We start from the raw sequence: 17,442 nt of genomic DNA, 5'->3' as shown, positions 1-17,442 counted from the left end.
CTTGCTGCGAGGAGGTCTTGCCCCTTGGCCGCCTCCAGGAAGGGATGGTTTGGGGGGGGTAGAAAAAGGGCACTGGGTTACCTGAAGTGTCTGATCCCGAGACCCAGGACTTAGGGAGGACATGAACAGCGTGAGAGAGAAGTAGCACCAGGCTCCCTGAGAACAGGTGACTCGGGGGTCTGGACCCCTGCCTTCATGGCTCAGGCAAGAAGAGGGGTGGCAGAAATAACCCTTCTTGCTGTCGAGAGGCAGGGGTTGAGGTGACCTACAGCTGCGGGCTGCGGGGTTCCTTTGCCCTCAGGGGGGCCCAGGCGTAGCTGGGAGGGCCCAGGTGTAGCTGGCTAAAGAAGTCTTGATGCTGGAGGTAAGGGAAGAGAGGAGTGTCCTACGTGGGCCAGTGCCTGGGGACCTCCCAGTAGAGACCAGTGTGGTCAAGTGACCATGAAAACACGTCCCACCATCTCACAAAATGTGGGGAAATGGGGCACAAGCTTCACCTCTCAATGTACATAAAATCCAGGGAAATAGACTGGGAAAATCCCTAAATTGTCTGAGACAAAGTTTCTGATACTACCTAGAATGGGAGTTTGAAATAGTTAGGCAAAAGAGAACAAATTAAAGAATTAAGCTATGGTAAAAGAAAACAAAATAATGATTTCTTGGAGAGGGGGTGGGGATTGACCCAGAAGCGGTTCAAAGAACTTTCTGGGGGTGATAGATGTCCTCTGCATCTTGAGAGGGGTGTGCATTACACGAGGGTCTGTATTGATCAAAACCTATCAAACTATATGCTTAAGATTGGAGTATTTCATTGACTGCAAATTAGGCTTCCATTAAAAAATTCAAGAGATGGGGCGCCTGGGTGGCTCAGTAGGTTAAGCGACTGTCTTTGGCTCAGGTCATGATCCCAGGGTCCTGGGATTGAGCCCCATGTCAGACTCCCTGCTCAACAGGGGAGTCTGCTTCTCCTCCTGCCCCTGCTCGTGCTTTCTCTCACTCACTCTCCCCATTTTAAATAAATAAATAAAATCTTTAGAAAAATTTCATGAGATTAAAAAAAAAATTAAGGTCACATTTCTTATGTGCCGTAGTGCATGACATTCTGAGAGTTTGGTGATTTACTGAGGTCACACGCGTGGAACCACTTTTATGTGACCCTAGAGTCCATGTTCTCCCAGTTGAGAAAAGGGAGGCATGCTGGTGGGAGCCCAGCTCTGCCACTTCCTGCTCTGTGACCTTGGGCAAGCCCTGTGAAGGATCATTGCCTCAGTTTCCCTATCATGGCATGTGGGTAGGAATAGCTCCTACTTCGGAGGGTGCTTTACTACCTGTGAACTCAGAACAGGGCTGACACTCGTCAGCGTGGTTGACTACTCCTTCACAATAGGCTGAGGCACCTCAAGCAGCCATGGGAAGCAGAGCCCCCCTCCCCAACCCGTGCTCTCAGTGGGCCACGGGTCCCAGGCAAGCCCAGGTTAGCACATGAACCTACAGCTGCTCAGCTCAGTGGGAGCTCCAGCTGTAAGTTTCTGAAGACTGTTCAGTAGGCAGGGGTGTTTGGTGGCAGAACTTCCTCTCCACCAATCTGCAGTGATGTAGTGAAACTTAGGGAAAGTAAAGTGGTGTTGGGAGAAGCGTATAACCTTTAAAAGCCTGAGTAAAGTCCACAGACGGTACGAACATTCTCAGGGAAGATGGAAAAGGAATGTTACAGTGGCTGCAGGCTTTTTCAAGTTAGATCAAGAATCCTGATATGCTTTCCCTGAGCCTCTCCTTTGAGCTTTCTCTCAAGGTATGAAGTACGGCAATGGCAGATATGTATTCCGCTTTGGGGAATAAATGCAGGTAGCATTCGAGTTATGTTAAAGTAATGTTCCTTCAACACATTTATTGAGGACCTGCTATTTCCTAGACGTAGTTCTAGGAGCTCAGGAGGATGCACAGAGAATAGAAATTCCTTGGGGAATTTAAAGTATGGAAGAGGGGGCGCCTGGGTGGCTCAGTTGGTTAAGCAACTGCCTTCGGCTCAGGTCATGATTCTGGAGTCCCGGGATCGAGTCCCGCATCGGGCTCCCTGCTCAGCGGGGGGTCTGCTTCTCCCTCTGACCCTTCGCCTCTCATGCTCTCTGTCTCCCATTCTTTCTCTCAGATAAATAAATAAAATCTTTAAAAAAAAAAAATAATAAAGTACGGAAGAGGACACAGCTGTATACGCAAATCAGCGCGGTATCGGGGAATAAAATGTAGGCTGCGTTAGAGATGTGAGCAAAAGGCCATGAGAATCTAGTTGGGGGCACGGAAATCTGCACAGGGACATGAAGGAAGTTTCTTGGAGTTAGCCTCTGAGGGGAGGGTGGAAGGCTGCACGACAGGTAAAGGTTGCAGTAGAGGATGATAGAGACATGGGGCCAGGGGAGACTGAATCCTTCCTGTCAAGCATCCCATGGCCTCCTTTGCATTTCCGAGAGAGGTATGTACAAGGAACAAGAATAGGAGTCGGAACCCTTTTACTAAGAGTCACACAGTGTGCAACACCCAATACAGAGATCTCTCTCAAAGGCTGGACTGGGAGTATGCAACTAAGGCTCAAAGCAACAATGGGGCTTTGCATTTCGCTCTCCCTCATCACCTATCCCACCCCACCACCATATGCAATTCTAGGCACCTGCACACTCAGGTTATTTGTGGAGAGAGACTGATGGTATTCAGATGAACTTGGGTCCAAGTTACTCATCTAACCACATGGAATCTGGAAGAGGGAGACAAAGAAGAGCAGGCCTGTCCTGAGAGACCAGGGCCTGCCACCATCTGCTGATCATGAGGATGCAGGACCTTAGTGATGACACCTCCTAGTGAGCATAGCCTGGCCAATGTCTCGATTGTTGGCCAAGGAGATGGCCATGTTCTGGGAAAAGTTGGGCTGAGACTCACTCTTTCTACCCTGAAGGAGCAGGAAGGAAATGCTTCCTTCCCTCCAGTGAACAATAAGGGAGAATGGCATCCTCCCCTAGGAGAAGAGCAGGTGTTTTATCGTAGATGTGTGCAAGCGTGGGTAGTGTTTGGAGACACGTGGGTGTCCTGTTACCAGAGGATAGGTAATGCACTGGGGTGGTGTTGGGAGATGCAGGTTGATCTGGAGAGCAAGATCTTTCCTGGCTCATCACCTGTTCTCTGTGGTTCAAACGCTCTTTGAAACATACTTTTTTCACTCATATTTTACACATGTCATGAGCCCCGTTGTACAAGTAAGAACACTGAAACTCAGAGAGATTAAGAGAGTTATCCCAAGCCACACAGTTGCAATTGGTTGAAACTAGCCATAGGATTGTATTTTTTCCTGATCCCATGTTCTTTCATACATAGTGCCTCAAAGCCAGCACAAGATCGTCTGTGAATTCTCAGGGACTAAAACACAGAGTGTAAAAATGTATCCACGTACCTACTCACACATATTGACTTAGGCATGGAGCCTGAAGGAATACTAATCATTAACTTCCTAGGTCTTTCTTAGATTATGCCCATTGTCCCAGCATGCCTTCTGGTTCATCGTGTATCCTGGGTTTTTGATTTTTAAGAACTGTTATTAACAATAATTCCAATGAAATCATCAGGGTGGGTTTTGTAGGGTTCCATTTTGTTTTTTTGGCTTTGTTTTTATTGTTTTGTTTTGGGAGAGAGAGTGCATGTGAGCGTGTGAGCGGGGGGTAGGGGGTAGCAGAGGGAGAGAGAGAATCTCCAATGGACTCCCCACTGAGTGTGGAGACCAACGCGGGGCTTGAACCCAAGATCCCAAGATCATGACCTGAAATCAAGAGTTGGACGTTCAACCGACTGCCACCCACCCAGGCACCCCTGTAGAGTTCCATTTTGTACTCCTAGTTTCTACCACGATCCCATCTTTGCAGTGAATGGAGTTCTCTCTTCATGTGGTTAAATCTGAAAGCCAGTCAGCTGTAATCCGCCCTTCTTGACCCTTTCCAGAAGGAACTTAGCAAAAACAATCAACTGAGGTCTGACTCAAGGGGTTCCTCTGGTCATGGGGGGTAGTGGGAACAAATCTTTGAACCTGTGTACCTTCCGACCACTTAATGCAGTAGCCAGCTGGGCCAGGTGCCGTGACCAGTGCAATGCCCAGTGCTGTCATGGTGCAGAAAGCGTGGGGAAGCTAGAATACAAGAAATATCTGCATGACGTAGAGGCTACAGTCCTTCATAGAGAATACGAACAGCGATCTGAATGCCTTCACTGCACTGGTTCTGCCATTTATTGTAGGGTATACGGCTACAGTTATTTTATTGCTTTATGTTTGGTGAAACTTGGTTATTTGTTTTAGAATAAACTTTTGATTCCAGCAATAATCCCCAAAACTAATATTCAAGGAAAATTTAATCTTACCTTTTCCTAAGAGACTCGATAATAAACACATCCTTTGTCAACATTTACCACCTACCAGAGGGCTGAGAATAAAATAATTGACCATACAACATCTGGACTTTAACAGATATGCTGAAAAAGCTCCATCATCTATTTCAGAACGTGGTGATTACCTTCAGAGATGGTGACTCCCCCCCCACGTAGCTGCAGAAGGTACAATTACTCTGGAAAGCATGACCTTTCATTTAGATCAAATGATTTTTCTAATTTAATTTTACTCATTTGATCCTATATTTTCTTGTGAATGTGAGAAAAGGGAAAAATAACTGCTAAGTTTCTGCCTCTACCAAAAGAACTGTGTAAACTCCGAAATGATATTATGAAGAAAGGCAATTAATTTCTGTAATTCAGTTCTTCATCCAAACATAAAACAAAGCAAAGCTTTGGAAGCTCATTTCTTCAAAGATGGAACACCTAATATTATTATGGATGCTATTTTAAAGTCAGTGAAAATTCAACACTGGAGCTAAAACTTTTCTTTTTTTGTGGTGATATTATGGCATTTTAGTGAAACACAGTTCTGTGGTACATATAATGTTATTACATTAAAAAACAACAACAACAACTATGAAGCCAAAATATACTTGGGATTGGTTGCAGTGTTACATAATTAAAAATGATATTCAAATAAGTGAGTAGAATTATCAACATCTAATATATGTGCTTTCCTTCATTGCTGCTTCACATTGATCCACTTTAAAAACCTTTGAAGCTCTGATGAACCGCTTTCTAAACAAACCCGAGTCTTGGTGTACTTTAGAACTTTTATTATATGCAAATCCTCTGCATCGTGGTATCGTGTGTTAAAAAATACCTTGGAAATCTTAATTCCAAATACTGAAAACCTTAAGTGTTCGAAGCTTCCAAGCAAACTGCAGTGACTGAAAACAAAGCTTGCAAATAGGAACGTGTTAAAATGCATCCTTACAAAAGCAAGGGGAGGACTGAAAGCTCAGTGGAGCTCAAAGGGTGCACCGTATTTAACTTTGAAATGTTAGAATTGTTCATTGGGAGAGAAAAAAAATCTTTTGATGTAACTCCTATTTTTAATTGGATAAATTAATATCCTGTATTAAATAGAATAAGATAGAAAAAAGCCTTTAATTTTGTAGTTCTAAATTTAGCAAAATATTCAGAGAATCAAAATAGAAATAACTTATTTGACAGAGTTTGTCTTATAAGAATATATACATTGTTGAAAAGCATTCTGCTTGGGGGAAGACTGGCTATACTGGTAACAATATTATGCCAACATTTTTACATATTTCAGTATAAAAATGGAATGGAAGTATTTTTCATTCAGCAGAATTTACTCTGAGCTTGCTGGGGTATCTCTTTGCCTGTATATAGTGAGAGAGGTTTCTCAATTAAAATGAAAATGGTCTCCAGAAAAGAGTCAGTTTTTGGGACTTGTAACCACGAATTTATTTTCCATACACTATATCTCTGAAAAAGATTTTGGGCAACTTTATGAACAAACTAATAAGACTTAAAAACATGTTCTTCAGAAAATACCAGTGATGCTGTATTAAAGTCACAAATGCATCTGATTAAAGAATGTGCATATGTACTAAGAGAAATTCCTCTTTTAAAAAAAATATTTATTTATTTAGGAAAGAGAGCACAAGTGGGCAGAGGGGCAGAAGGAGAGGGAGAGAATTTCAAGCAGACTCCGTGCCAAGCGCAGAGCCCAACCATGGGGCTCCATTCTATGATCCTGAGATCATGATCTGAGGTGAAATCACGAGTTGGCTGCTTAACTGACTGAGCCACCCAGGCGCCCCAAAATTCTTCTTATTTTTAATTCTTAGATAATATGAAGAGACTGTAAGTATTTCTCTTAAAACACATGGACATTTGATGTTTAAATTTTTTAGAAAGACTTTTGTTTCTGAAAATAGTTTTTTTTTTAAGATTTATTTATTTATTTGGCAGAGAGAGACACAGCAAGAGAGGGAACACAAGCAGGGGGAGTGGGAGAGGGAGAAGCAGGCTTCCCGCGGAGCAGGGAGCCCGATGTGGGGCTCGATCCCAGGACCCTGGGATCATGACCTGAGCCGAAAGCAGACGCTAAATGACTGAGCCACCCAGGCGCCCCTGAAGATAGTTTTGCTATAAAACTTTCATAGGCCTACCAATATAAAATCTCTTTCTTCATACCTATATACATGTATTTATGCATACATACACATATGTGTGCATACTTATCTTTGTGGTATATATGCATAAGTCCATATATATGTACATATACATATGTGTATATATATATCAGTGTGCCTATGTAATGAACTGCTATAGCCTGATACCCAGGGTAAGGAATCACAAATGCTGATGGTGTGTGGTTGTTATTGCTCTAAGACTATTATTTGCATATCATGTGATAAAGCAAATGAGTCAATAAGTGATATACCAATACTATCTTTTCTGATAAAGGCTTGGTATCCAAGATCTATAAAGAACTTCTCAAACTCAACACCCAAAAAACAAATAATCAGTCAAAAAATGGGCAGAAGACATGAACAGACACTTCTCCAAAGAAGACATACAAATGGCTAACAGACACATGAAAAAATGTTCATCATCATTAGCCATCAGGGAAATTCAAATCAAAACCACATTGAGATACCACCTTATACCAGTTAGAATGGCAAAAATTGACAAGGCAAGAAACAACAAATGTTGGAGAGGTTGTGGAGAAAGGGGAACCCTCTTCCACTGTTGGTGGGAATGCAAACTGGTATGACCACTTTGGAAAACAGTGTGGAGGTGCCTCAAAAATTTAAAAATAGAGCTACCCTATGACCCAGCCATTGTACTCCTGGGTATTTACCCCAAAGACACAGATGTAGTGAAAAGAAGGGCCATATGCACCCCAATGTTCAGAGCAGCAATGTCCGCAATAGCCAAACTGTGGAAAGAGCCGAGATGCCCTTCAACAGATGAATGGATAAAGAAGATGTGGTCCATATATACAATGGAATATTACTCAGCCATCAGAAAGGATGAATACCCAACTTTTACATCAGCATGGATGGGACTGGAGGAGATTATGCTAAGTGAAATAAGTCAAGCAGAGAAAGTCAATTATCATATGGTTTCACTTATTTGTGGAACATAATGGATAGAATGGAGGACATTAGGAGAAGGAAGGGAAAAATGAAGGGGGGGAAATCGGAGGGAGAGATGAACCATGAGAGACTATGGACTCTGAGAAACAAACAGGGTGTTAGAGGGGAGGGGGTGGGGGGATGGGTTAGCCGGGTGATGGGTATTAAGGAAGGCATGTACTGCATGGAACACTGGGTGTTATACAAAAACAATGGATCGTGGATCACTACATCAAAAATGAATGATGTATGGTGACTAACAATAAAATAAAATTAAAAAAAAGAAAATCTGGATTCTCAGCATGTAAGAAAAGAAGTACTAATATAAATTAAGGGATTTAAGTAAAAACCTGAAGCTCAGAATTTAAACTAAAACCATCAGTCTGTATTTACAATGCATTTTTAAAAAAATATTCCCTAGCCCAGTACTCTGTAAAGGCATGGAAATAGTCACCTGTCCAGGGTCAATGAGCATTCCTAGTGCCCAGATTGTGGTTTCCAAATATGATTTCTTGTTAAAAGGAAGCAGAGCTTCTTGGAAATGTTCAAGATCAGCCTGAAGTATATTTCAAATGAGCAGACAAGGAAGTCATCCAATTATTAGAGTAATATCTAAAGGACAGAGGACCCAACTTGCAGTGGTTCCCACTGACCAAAGGGGGAATTTGAGCAACAGTAGAGAACATCAGGGGAACAAGACATCCAGTATGTTTAAGTCCTTGAGTTTACAGTGACACAAAACAAAAACCTTACCAGGTGACCTCTTGGTAGGTGCCAGTGAATCAACTCGTTTGAGAAATGTGCAAGGAAGAGAATCAAGCATTTATTCTGCCTTTTCTCTCTGACTGTATCAACGAATTACCAAATAGTTGATGAAGGGAAGTTTCTCTGTATGAGGTTGTTTCAGTTAGTATGTGAAGAACAATGATAAAATAGAGGATCACCATGTTTCAAATGGTAATGGATCTAGGCACTGAACATTGGTGCCGGCTAATATCATAAAACGGGCCATCAGACGTTGTGTCCACTTATAGTGGAACACAACAACACCTGTGAAGCATTCTTGCCAAAACCATTAGATCTGAACCCAATCAAGCTTTCAGATCCAACTATAATTTACAGAAAACACAGAGGACAGAGGAAAAAGTTAATGGACATGATGGTGATGGAGCCATCAAAATCTAGACTGTAAGAATTTCTAGAGGTTAAATGATCTGTTTGTTCAACAATAACTTTCCAGGGTAGAGGTGAGAGATGGAGGATAAACGTGTAAGCCCTTAAGAGATATATTAATCAATTGAGATATATAGGACACTATTTGTATACTGATTAAACATGTAAATTGCTTACATATTATATATATACATGCACATATATTTTATATCTATATATACAAGTGCATATATATGTCCGTATTTATGTGTATATGTACATAATTATATATGTGCATACAGTTGGAAGTGACTGTATTTGATGATATTAAGGAATGCTGCTAGGTTTTAGGTATGATGATAGTAGTGTTAAATTTTTAAAAATTCAGTCATTATTGAAATACATTCTAAAATACTTATAGATAAAATGGGAAAAATGCATTTATTCATACACTTTAAGGCATCATTTCTGACAGTAACAAAAAACACACGAAGCCAGAGAAGTCTTGGAAAAAAATCACGATTCTAAGTTTTCAGACAAGTTAGTACTTGGATTTCTAGAAAATTCTGGCACTTGATTTTTTTTTTTATATTAGATTCTTCTTCTTCTTCTTCTTTCTTCTTCTTTCTTCTTCTTCTTCTTTCTTCTTCTTCTCCTTCTCTTTCTCCTTCCCCTCCTCCTCCTCCTCCTTCTTCTTCTTCTTCTCCTTCTTCTCCTTCTTCTTCTTCTTTTTAAGTAGGCTTCACACCCAGCGTGGAGCCCAGTCCAGGTCTTGAACTCAGGATCCTGCAATCAAGACCTGAGCTGAGATCAAGAGTCAGATGCTTAACCAATTGAGCCACCCAGGCACCTGTGGATCATTCTTTTATAGGAAAGATGAGGAATGTGGAAATGCTGAGTGACAATCCAGTTAACAGTCATTTGAATCTGAATTTTCAAGCCTCAGTTTCTGCTTCTGTAAAGGAAGGGGCTTCTCTAATTCAATGGCTTCCCTGTGCTGACATTCCTTGACTCTAGGCCAAAGACTTGTTGCCAGTAGATTTTAGTAACAAAGCATAATGTTTGCATGGTATGTTTTACTTTCTCAAACAAAACAAAACACAAAACAAACCAAAATATTATGTTCATTAATTGTCATGATTCTTAGGAATTATGTGGAGTAAGTCAGGGACATTAGTCCCTTTCCATGGATGTAGAATCTGAGCCTACTGTTCAGACTTGCCCCAAACTAAACAAGCTGACCCAGCTTTCCTGATGGGGAGATGGTCACAGTGAACTACCCCAAACACTGCTGAATCTCCCACCTCACCTTAGATCCCAAACTCTACATCTAATTGAGGGAGATAACTCACTAAGACCTTACTTGGTCTGTTCTAATCTTGCTTTTCCCCATAAGATCCCTGTGAAGAAGGAAATAGTCTAACAAAGAAGAAGATAGGAAGGAAGGAGGGAAGGAAAGGATGGGGAGGATGGAAGAAGGAGATAGGAAGGAGACATTTATAGATACTGCACTTTTTCAAATATTGGGAAAGACCTGTGACTTGGGCATTGCTAACCCTACTTTATGGATGAGGGGGTGAAGTTCAAGGGCAAGTTGCCCAGAGTCCATCCAGCTCTCAGACAGCAGAATCAGAATTTGAACCCAAACAAATACCCTCACTTCAAACTCAGGTCTATTCCTTCTTCCACTAGTTGTCTCCAGAGCTCTCAGCTCAGCCTGTCCCCAGCGTCCCCACAGCTGGCACCCACATGCTGAGATCATCTGTGTGTGGTCTTCACACCCTCTGGAATTGGCATTCTGCTTCCAGTGTCCCTTCCATTGCTCCTTGGAAACAGCAAGTTCTGTTTTTAGCAAAAGATCTGTCAAAGGCATCATGTGTCTGGGCTGACAGCAGAGAGAACTTCTGTTGGCTTCCATCTGGGAACCAAGCAGTTACAGATGGGAAGACTTGCTGCAACCTTGAAGATTAAAATAAGAAGACTTTTGCTTGCAAGGTTAATGATTAAAAAGAAAGAGAGAAAGCCAGGGCTGCCAGGCAGTGCCGTACGTCATGGCCATTTAAGAGGTGGGCTGAGCTGGGTTAATGGGCTCTGCACCTGCTCCCACCTTACTGCCCCCCACTCCTTCCCCTCCATGTCCAGGAGACACAGGGACTTCCATTTATAAATTGCCTCATCACATTATTAAAGCCACATATTTGGAGGAAAACACTACTTAGCTGCATGATAGCAAGCCATCCTTTCCCCAGAAGACCTGGGTGGAATATAAACATTGTTTAGACATAATATAAAATTGCAAAGTGTGTTTAATGGTTTAAACATTTCACAGCTGCAAAATCTGAGATGGAGCAAATTTAGATGATGGATACGGTGTCACTCCACTAGCGGGTGAGTGACATTTCAGCTTGTTTCAGCACAAAAAGCCCTGAACTTCTGATCAGACACTTGAACTTCCATGGTAGCTTGGACAACAGTTATCAGCATTATGACTGGCGAGCAAAGTATTCTCTCTGGATCTCAGTTTTTAAATCTATAAAGAGGGCATAATGTGACCAGCCTCCTTTAGCTGGCAGAGTTATTTAAATGATAAACAAATGCAGACTTCTGGTTTCCAGTTAGGTATGGGAGCAGCTTGGAAGTTGTCTCTCATGGTCACACAAAGAAAGATGAGCAAATTGAAAATCAGCTCTTAGATCCATCAGAGACCTGAGGTCATAGGGCAGACTGTTGGCCCCCAAGTTGAAAAGACGGCCAGGTGGCTACCTAGAGTTACAACTTACTGGAGTAGAATGTCCACAGCAGAAACTTCACAGAACCCCATACTGGTACTAGGCGGGGTAGGAAACTTAACCTGTAATTGAGGAAGTTTTAGAGGCTCGGTGTGGACAAGTCTGAGCCGTAAAATCCCCAGGGCAGCCCTGGTCTTAGGGAAGGCTCTCCCACTTTTGGGAATTTTACCTCCAGGAGCCCTGTCATGGTCTCATAGTGAATATTGGAGGAAAACCCCCTGAAGCTTCAGGCAGGGGAAAGGGATAAGTAACCATGTTGAAATACAACAGGGCATTTGTTCTTCTTAACAAGGCCTGCCTCAAGGGAAACTAGTGAAGCAGAGCCTGACCTGCTGGGGAGTTTGGTAGACCCTAACTGATCTGGAGGAATGGAAGCACCAACTCCAGCACCCTCTAAACTTTCTGTGCCTCCTAAGAGGGGGAATCAAAATACAACAAAACTGAGAAACATGGTGAAGGTCACAGCCTAAGGACACAGGCTCACTAAAGGACTGGGACCCAATCTTAGATCTATAGATGCTTCCTTTTTTTTTTTTTTTTTTTAAGATTTTATTTATTTATCTGAGAGAGAGAGGGCACGAGCGGGGGGGAGGGGCAGAGGGAGAAACAGGCTGCCCACTGAGCAGGGAGCCCAATGTGGGACTCAATCCCAGGACCCTGAGATCATGGCGTGAGCCTAAGGCAGACGCTTAACTAACTGAGCCACCCAGGCACCCCTAGAATGCTTTCCTACTCCTCACACCTCATCACCACATCAGGAGGGCTCTTGCAGAATATCAGGGGAAGGAGATCATGCATGTGGGGATAAATTGGGATTATGAAGTGCATATAAGGGCACCTAGGTGGCTCAGTTGGTTAAGAGGCTGCCTTCAGCTCAGGTCATGATCTCAGGCTCCTGGGATTGAGCCCCATTTCGGGCTCCCTGCTCAGCAGAGAGTCTGCTTCTCCCTCTCCTCTGTGCTCTCTCTCCCCCTCTCTCTCGCTCTTTCAAATAAATAAATAAATAAAATCTTTAAAAAAAAGTGCATATAAATAAAAATATCAAAGTTTTTCATTCAACATTGTATTAGGATTCTGCATAGAAAGAGAACCATGTATATATATGAGTGTGTAATAAACATGAGTTTATTTATATATTATAAATATATAAAAATATACATATATACATAAATTACAAGGATATATGAGGAATCGGCTCATAGCATTATGGAGGGTGAGAAGTCCAAAATCTATGGAACCTATGTCCCAGTTCAAGTCCAAAGGCCAGAGGCTGCTGTGGAACCAGAAAGAACTGATGTCCCAGTTCAAAGGCCATTAGAAGCTTTCCCTCTTGTTTGGGTCGGACTTTTGTTCTGTTCAGGACTTCAACTAATTGGATAAGACCAACCCACATTAGGGAGGACTCAGTCTACTGACTTAAATAAAAACACCCTCACAGAAACACTCAGAATTATGTTTGACCAAATGTCCCGGAACAGAATGTTGCCTGAATTAACCCAAAGGTCACAATGCACCTTGCACAAAGAATCTATTCCTTATTCTATTTTCTATCTCAAAATATGCTCAGCACGTTGAATATTGCAAATGACCCATAGGTGTGGAGTGAGCCCAATGATGGCAAAATATTCCAAATTATGCAAGCCCAGCAACATCACATACAACCTATTTGAGCAACACAGACTTCTCACCATTATTACTTTTGTATGGAAGATTAAAATCTCAAAATTAAATTTCCTCCCACTTAAAAGTTGAAGTGTAATGAAACTAAAAGGCCACAATTATTCCCTTCTCGATTTCGTATTTGCTTTTGTGTCTAAGCTGGATGGGGGTGATTATCGTGCCTGTCTCACAGGGGCAGTTCTGGGGAATAAACATCAGCTGACTTTGTGCAATGTTCAGCTTGGCGCCTCTCGAGAGCCTGCCTAGTGAATGGCTGCGACCATGATAGCTGTACCTTCAGGAAACAAGTGAGGCTTGTATCCAGGTGGTCTAGCAACAAGTAGGGATCTAGTTCAAGGATAGGACTCTGGATCCCAGGGAAGGAATTCCGGGTACCCAGTGGCGAGGGCTAGTTGGCATGATTTCCCATATAGGAACAGAGACCAAGATGGTGTGACTTTGGTCCAGGTGATAGGACTAGGCTTGATGGCCACAAAGGGGTGTGTGTGTGTATGGAGTACTCAATTCTGTCTCTAGCATTGCGATTGGTGGGGGAATCAGGGTGGACCTGAAAATACAGGTGGGTAGGTGGTGAGCCTTGAGGAAAAGGAAGCCAGCTGGAACCAGGAGTCAGTCAAGTCCTGGAAGGATCTTACTCTTGTCTTCCCACTGAAGAATGAGCTGTTTGTTTCAGACAGCAAGGTGGCAAAGCTTAGCTGTGAATTTCGGGCTTCAGGGTGACTACATGGTTTAACCTTCCACAAACAACCCAAAGCAATGTCGCAGCTCAATGTACACCCCCTTCAAGACCGAAGAATCTCTGCATCAGAGAGGGAGGGGCCCACAAGCCTCTTGTAAGTTGCAATTGTAAAAGCAAATAAATCAGCAGCAGAAGATGGTGCTCCAGGGAACACCTCAGTCCCTGAAGCTGGTTTGGCTGAGTTCTGCAAGCGTTCACACTTCCATAGGATCTGGGCTTTTCCTGGGCAAAGCGGGAATAGGGGCCAAGAAGGACTTTGGTGCCTCCAGACTTTCTTTGCCTTTTTAGATAATGCCTGCTCCTTCTCATCTCATGCTTATAACAGGCTCAACACCTGGGTGCCTTTCTCCTCACACCAAGTGTTGGTTAGTTCATTGGCTTCTTTGTTTACTTACTAATTTACTCCAGCACATATACCCCCTTCTCCGTGGAAACTTCCTTCTTTAAGCCGTCCAGTAGAAAATAACATCTCCCATTTTTGAGCCTGGAATGATATATTTACCCCTCATTTTAATACCCAATCACAGGGGTGCCTGGGTAGCTCAGTCGTTAAACGTCTGCCTTCAGCTCAGGTCATGATCCTGGGGTCCTGGGATCGAGCCCCGCATCGGGCTCCCTGCTCGGTGGGAAGCCTGCTTCTCCCTCCCCCACTCCTCCTGCTTGTGTTCCCTCTCTTGCTGTGTCTCTCTCCATCAAATAAATCTTTAAAAAAAAATACCCAATCACAGATCTGGACAGGGACATCTCAGGGAGGAAGTTCCACGCATATCCACCTGCCTCCCCCCCAAGCCTGCACAAAGCCGTGTGTTAAATAAGCTGCTAAGACCACCCGTGGGGTCCTGTATCATCACCCTGGAAAAATGTGGGGGATTCGGTTTGTGCAACAGGTAGGCATGCTTGTGGACAGCCAGGCAATGAGGTGCATCCACCTGCAGGTGAGGCTCTGAGTCATTCTAGAATAAAGTAAGTCCTCAATACCTCCCTCCCCAGTTGTCTCACACTGTGTGTGAAGGGGAGAACCAGGAGGAGGCTAGCATGAGAATTATCCATTGTGTGTGTGCGCCTGATGTGGTGGGTACTCCACTGACATTTGCATCATGGGTGAGTGGATGGGTCTCTACTCTTCAAATTCCCAGAGTGCGTACACTTCCCTGGATGTCCCAGGAGCCAATATTAAGTCGGCAAACCTGAGTTATCTTCCCAGGCAGATCCAAGCAACTCTTTTCCTTCTTTCCAGGGTCTCCTTCAAAGCACGCCCATCACAGTCCTTTTTGGAGGGAAGGAAGAACAAAGGGAAGAAAATAGAAGGCAAACAATACTAGAAGGCAACCCACAGAGTGAGACGAGCCTGTCCCTATGGGGGGCTTTCATGTATCGCATTCCTGTCTTGTTTCAAGCCCTCTGCTGACTTGCCAGCTATTGGTTGTGAACATGGGCAACTCTCCTCCCTTGTCATGCCTCCCTGAACTCCGTTACCCCATCTGAATAAATGCTCAGAACAACACCTACCTACTCTTGTGATCATTACCCTAGAGAAGGTTAATAAACTATTTAGAATTGTATTTGTTTCGTGAATGGTAGGCACTCTGCTGCTGCTGATCTGATGGCAAAGGAATCTGAGACAGTCTGTGGCTCCCCTCTCCTCTTTCTCCCGCCGGCAACACACACTGTTTACGTGTCTCCTTCTCTTCTCCCTCCTGCCTTGAAATGTCGGTTAAGTGCTAAGTCCCTTGACACATTTGAAAAAATGTGCCTTTTCTTCCGTTCATCCTCACTTAGTCCAGGCCCCACCCCTTCTCCAAGTCTTCCCTGAAATGCTTCTACCACACTGTCACATTCGTGCACTCCTTTTTCCATGGGAGTGGTTTCGAAACTGTCTTCTAAGGAGCCTGGATGTTACAGGGACATCTCATGGGTCACAGTGTCCTGACTGAGTCTAATTGTGGTAGTGGAATTCCTGTAGGATCTCCTTGTGGGGGAATGGAGAAGGAAAGATATTTTTAAAAGATTTATGTAAACACCTTGACATTTTATTCATTCATTCATTCATTCATTCTTTAAATAGTGAGATTTATTTAGTCAGCTATCATTTTCCACTTGCCATATTGGCTGAGACCGAAGTTCATGTTTCTGAGGAGGAAAACACGGATGACTGGGACTGGGTGAGGAGAATTCTCACTGTGCGCCCCTTTGCACCTTTTAAATTTGTGTGCCATCTGCAAATGTTATCTAGTCAAAAAAATTCATAAAATTGAAACTTAAAAGTGTAGGTGGGTTGGGGTATGGGGAGATAGACCCTTTTGCTCTGATGAGAAGGAACGCCAACAGGAACATATGCATGTTGGACAACTGTGATTTGGGAACCGGCTGGGGAGAGTGAGCAAGAGAGAATTTGGGGCATGCAGAACACCTTTCACATCACCTCAGAGCTGTGGTGTTTCTCCTCTTCTGGGGGGAGGTCATGAGAATGAAGTTGGTTTAAGAGGAACCTAAGCTAAGCCACCTGGCATTGAAAACCGTGAGACTGAACGGGACCACCCATGGATAGTGAAGACCGGGTGCAGATAGAAGCACTAAGCCTCGGGACCCTCCAACAGTTAGAGGTGAAGGAGAGCCTAGCCTGAAGAACAAGCAAGAAGATGCAGTGTTCTGGAAGCCCAGAGAAAAAAAGCATTACACGAAGAAGGAGTGATCAGCCGCTGATACTCCCAGAGCAGTCAACTCTAAGGTATCTTTTTTTTTTTTTTTTTTTTAATTTTTTTTTTTTTTTTTAAAGATTTTATTTATTTATTTGAGAGAGAGAGAATGAGAGAGAGCACAGGAGAGGGGGGAGGGTCAGAGGGAGAAGCAGACTCCCTGCCGAGCAGGGAGCCCGATGCGGGACTCGATCCAGGGACTCCAGGATCATGACCTGAGCCGAAGGCAGTCGCTTAACCAACTGAGCCACCCAGGCGCCCTCTTTTTTTTTTTTTTTTTAAGATTTTATTTATTTATTTGACAGAGACACAGCGAGAGAGAGAGAACACAGCAGGGGGAGTGGGAGAGGGAGAAGCAGGCTTCCTGCCAAGCAGGGAGCCCGATGCGGGGCTCAATCCCAGGACCCTGGGATCATGACCTGAGCCGAAGGCAGACGCTTAACGACTGAGCCACCCAGGCGCCCCTCTAAGGTATCTTTTTAAAAATGCAGCCGTAATGAATTTGGAGGCACCGTATGGTTTGATCCCGTTTCCAATCAGAAGCTGCCTGCCTGAAGAGCCAACATCTTCAAGAAACAATTCTACTATTCCTTCCCGTCTCTCAATGATCACGGAAGGGCCGTTCTATTACACTTGCGGTGAAACCTCTCGAAAGGCCATTTTCCACTCCTTGCACTTGACTCTCCAGCTGCTCACATGTCCACCCTGCTGTGTCACCAGCCCCAGCTTCAGAAACCCAGACCAGAAACTCTGGTCTGACCCCCCACTGCTCCTCCCCTCCTTCCACTTTCCCTCCTGCACTTCCTGGGCAAAGATTTGTCTTCTCTACTTTCGTGCCTGCCCAC

The 17,442-nt window shown here is 43.6% G+C and overlaps 1 long non-coding RNA gene across 1 annotated transcript in view; it reads left to right on the top strand.

The window, feature by feature from the left end:
* Positions 1-15,447, top strand: part of LOC116639569 — a 153,211-nt gene extending 137,764 nt beyond the window's left edge. The window contains exon 4 of the long non-coding RNA XR_004300871.1: positions 15,139-15,447. This is a non-coding gene — a long non-coding RNA (uncharacterized LOC116639569). The remainder of the gene's footprint in view (positions 1-15,138) is intronic.
* Positions 15,448-17,442: the final 1,995 nt, after the last annotated feature.

The sequence above is a fragment of the Phoca vitulina genome, unplaced genomic scaffold (assembly GCF_004348235.1).
Source record: "Phoca vitulina isolate PV1807 unplaced genomic scaffold, GSC_HSeal_1.0 scaffold18, whole genome shotgun sequence".
Lineage (NCBI taxonomy): Eukaryota > Metazoa > Chordata > Mammalia > Carnivora > Phocidae > Phoca > Phoca vitulina.
The sequence above is the reverse complement of the archived record's forward strand: the minus strand, read 5'-3'. Positions and strand labels throughout refer to the sequence as shown.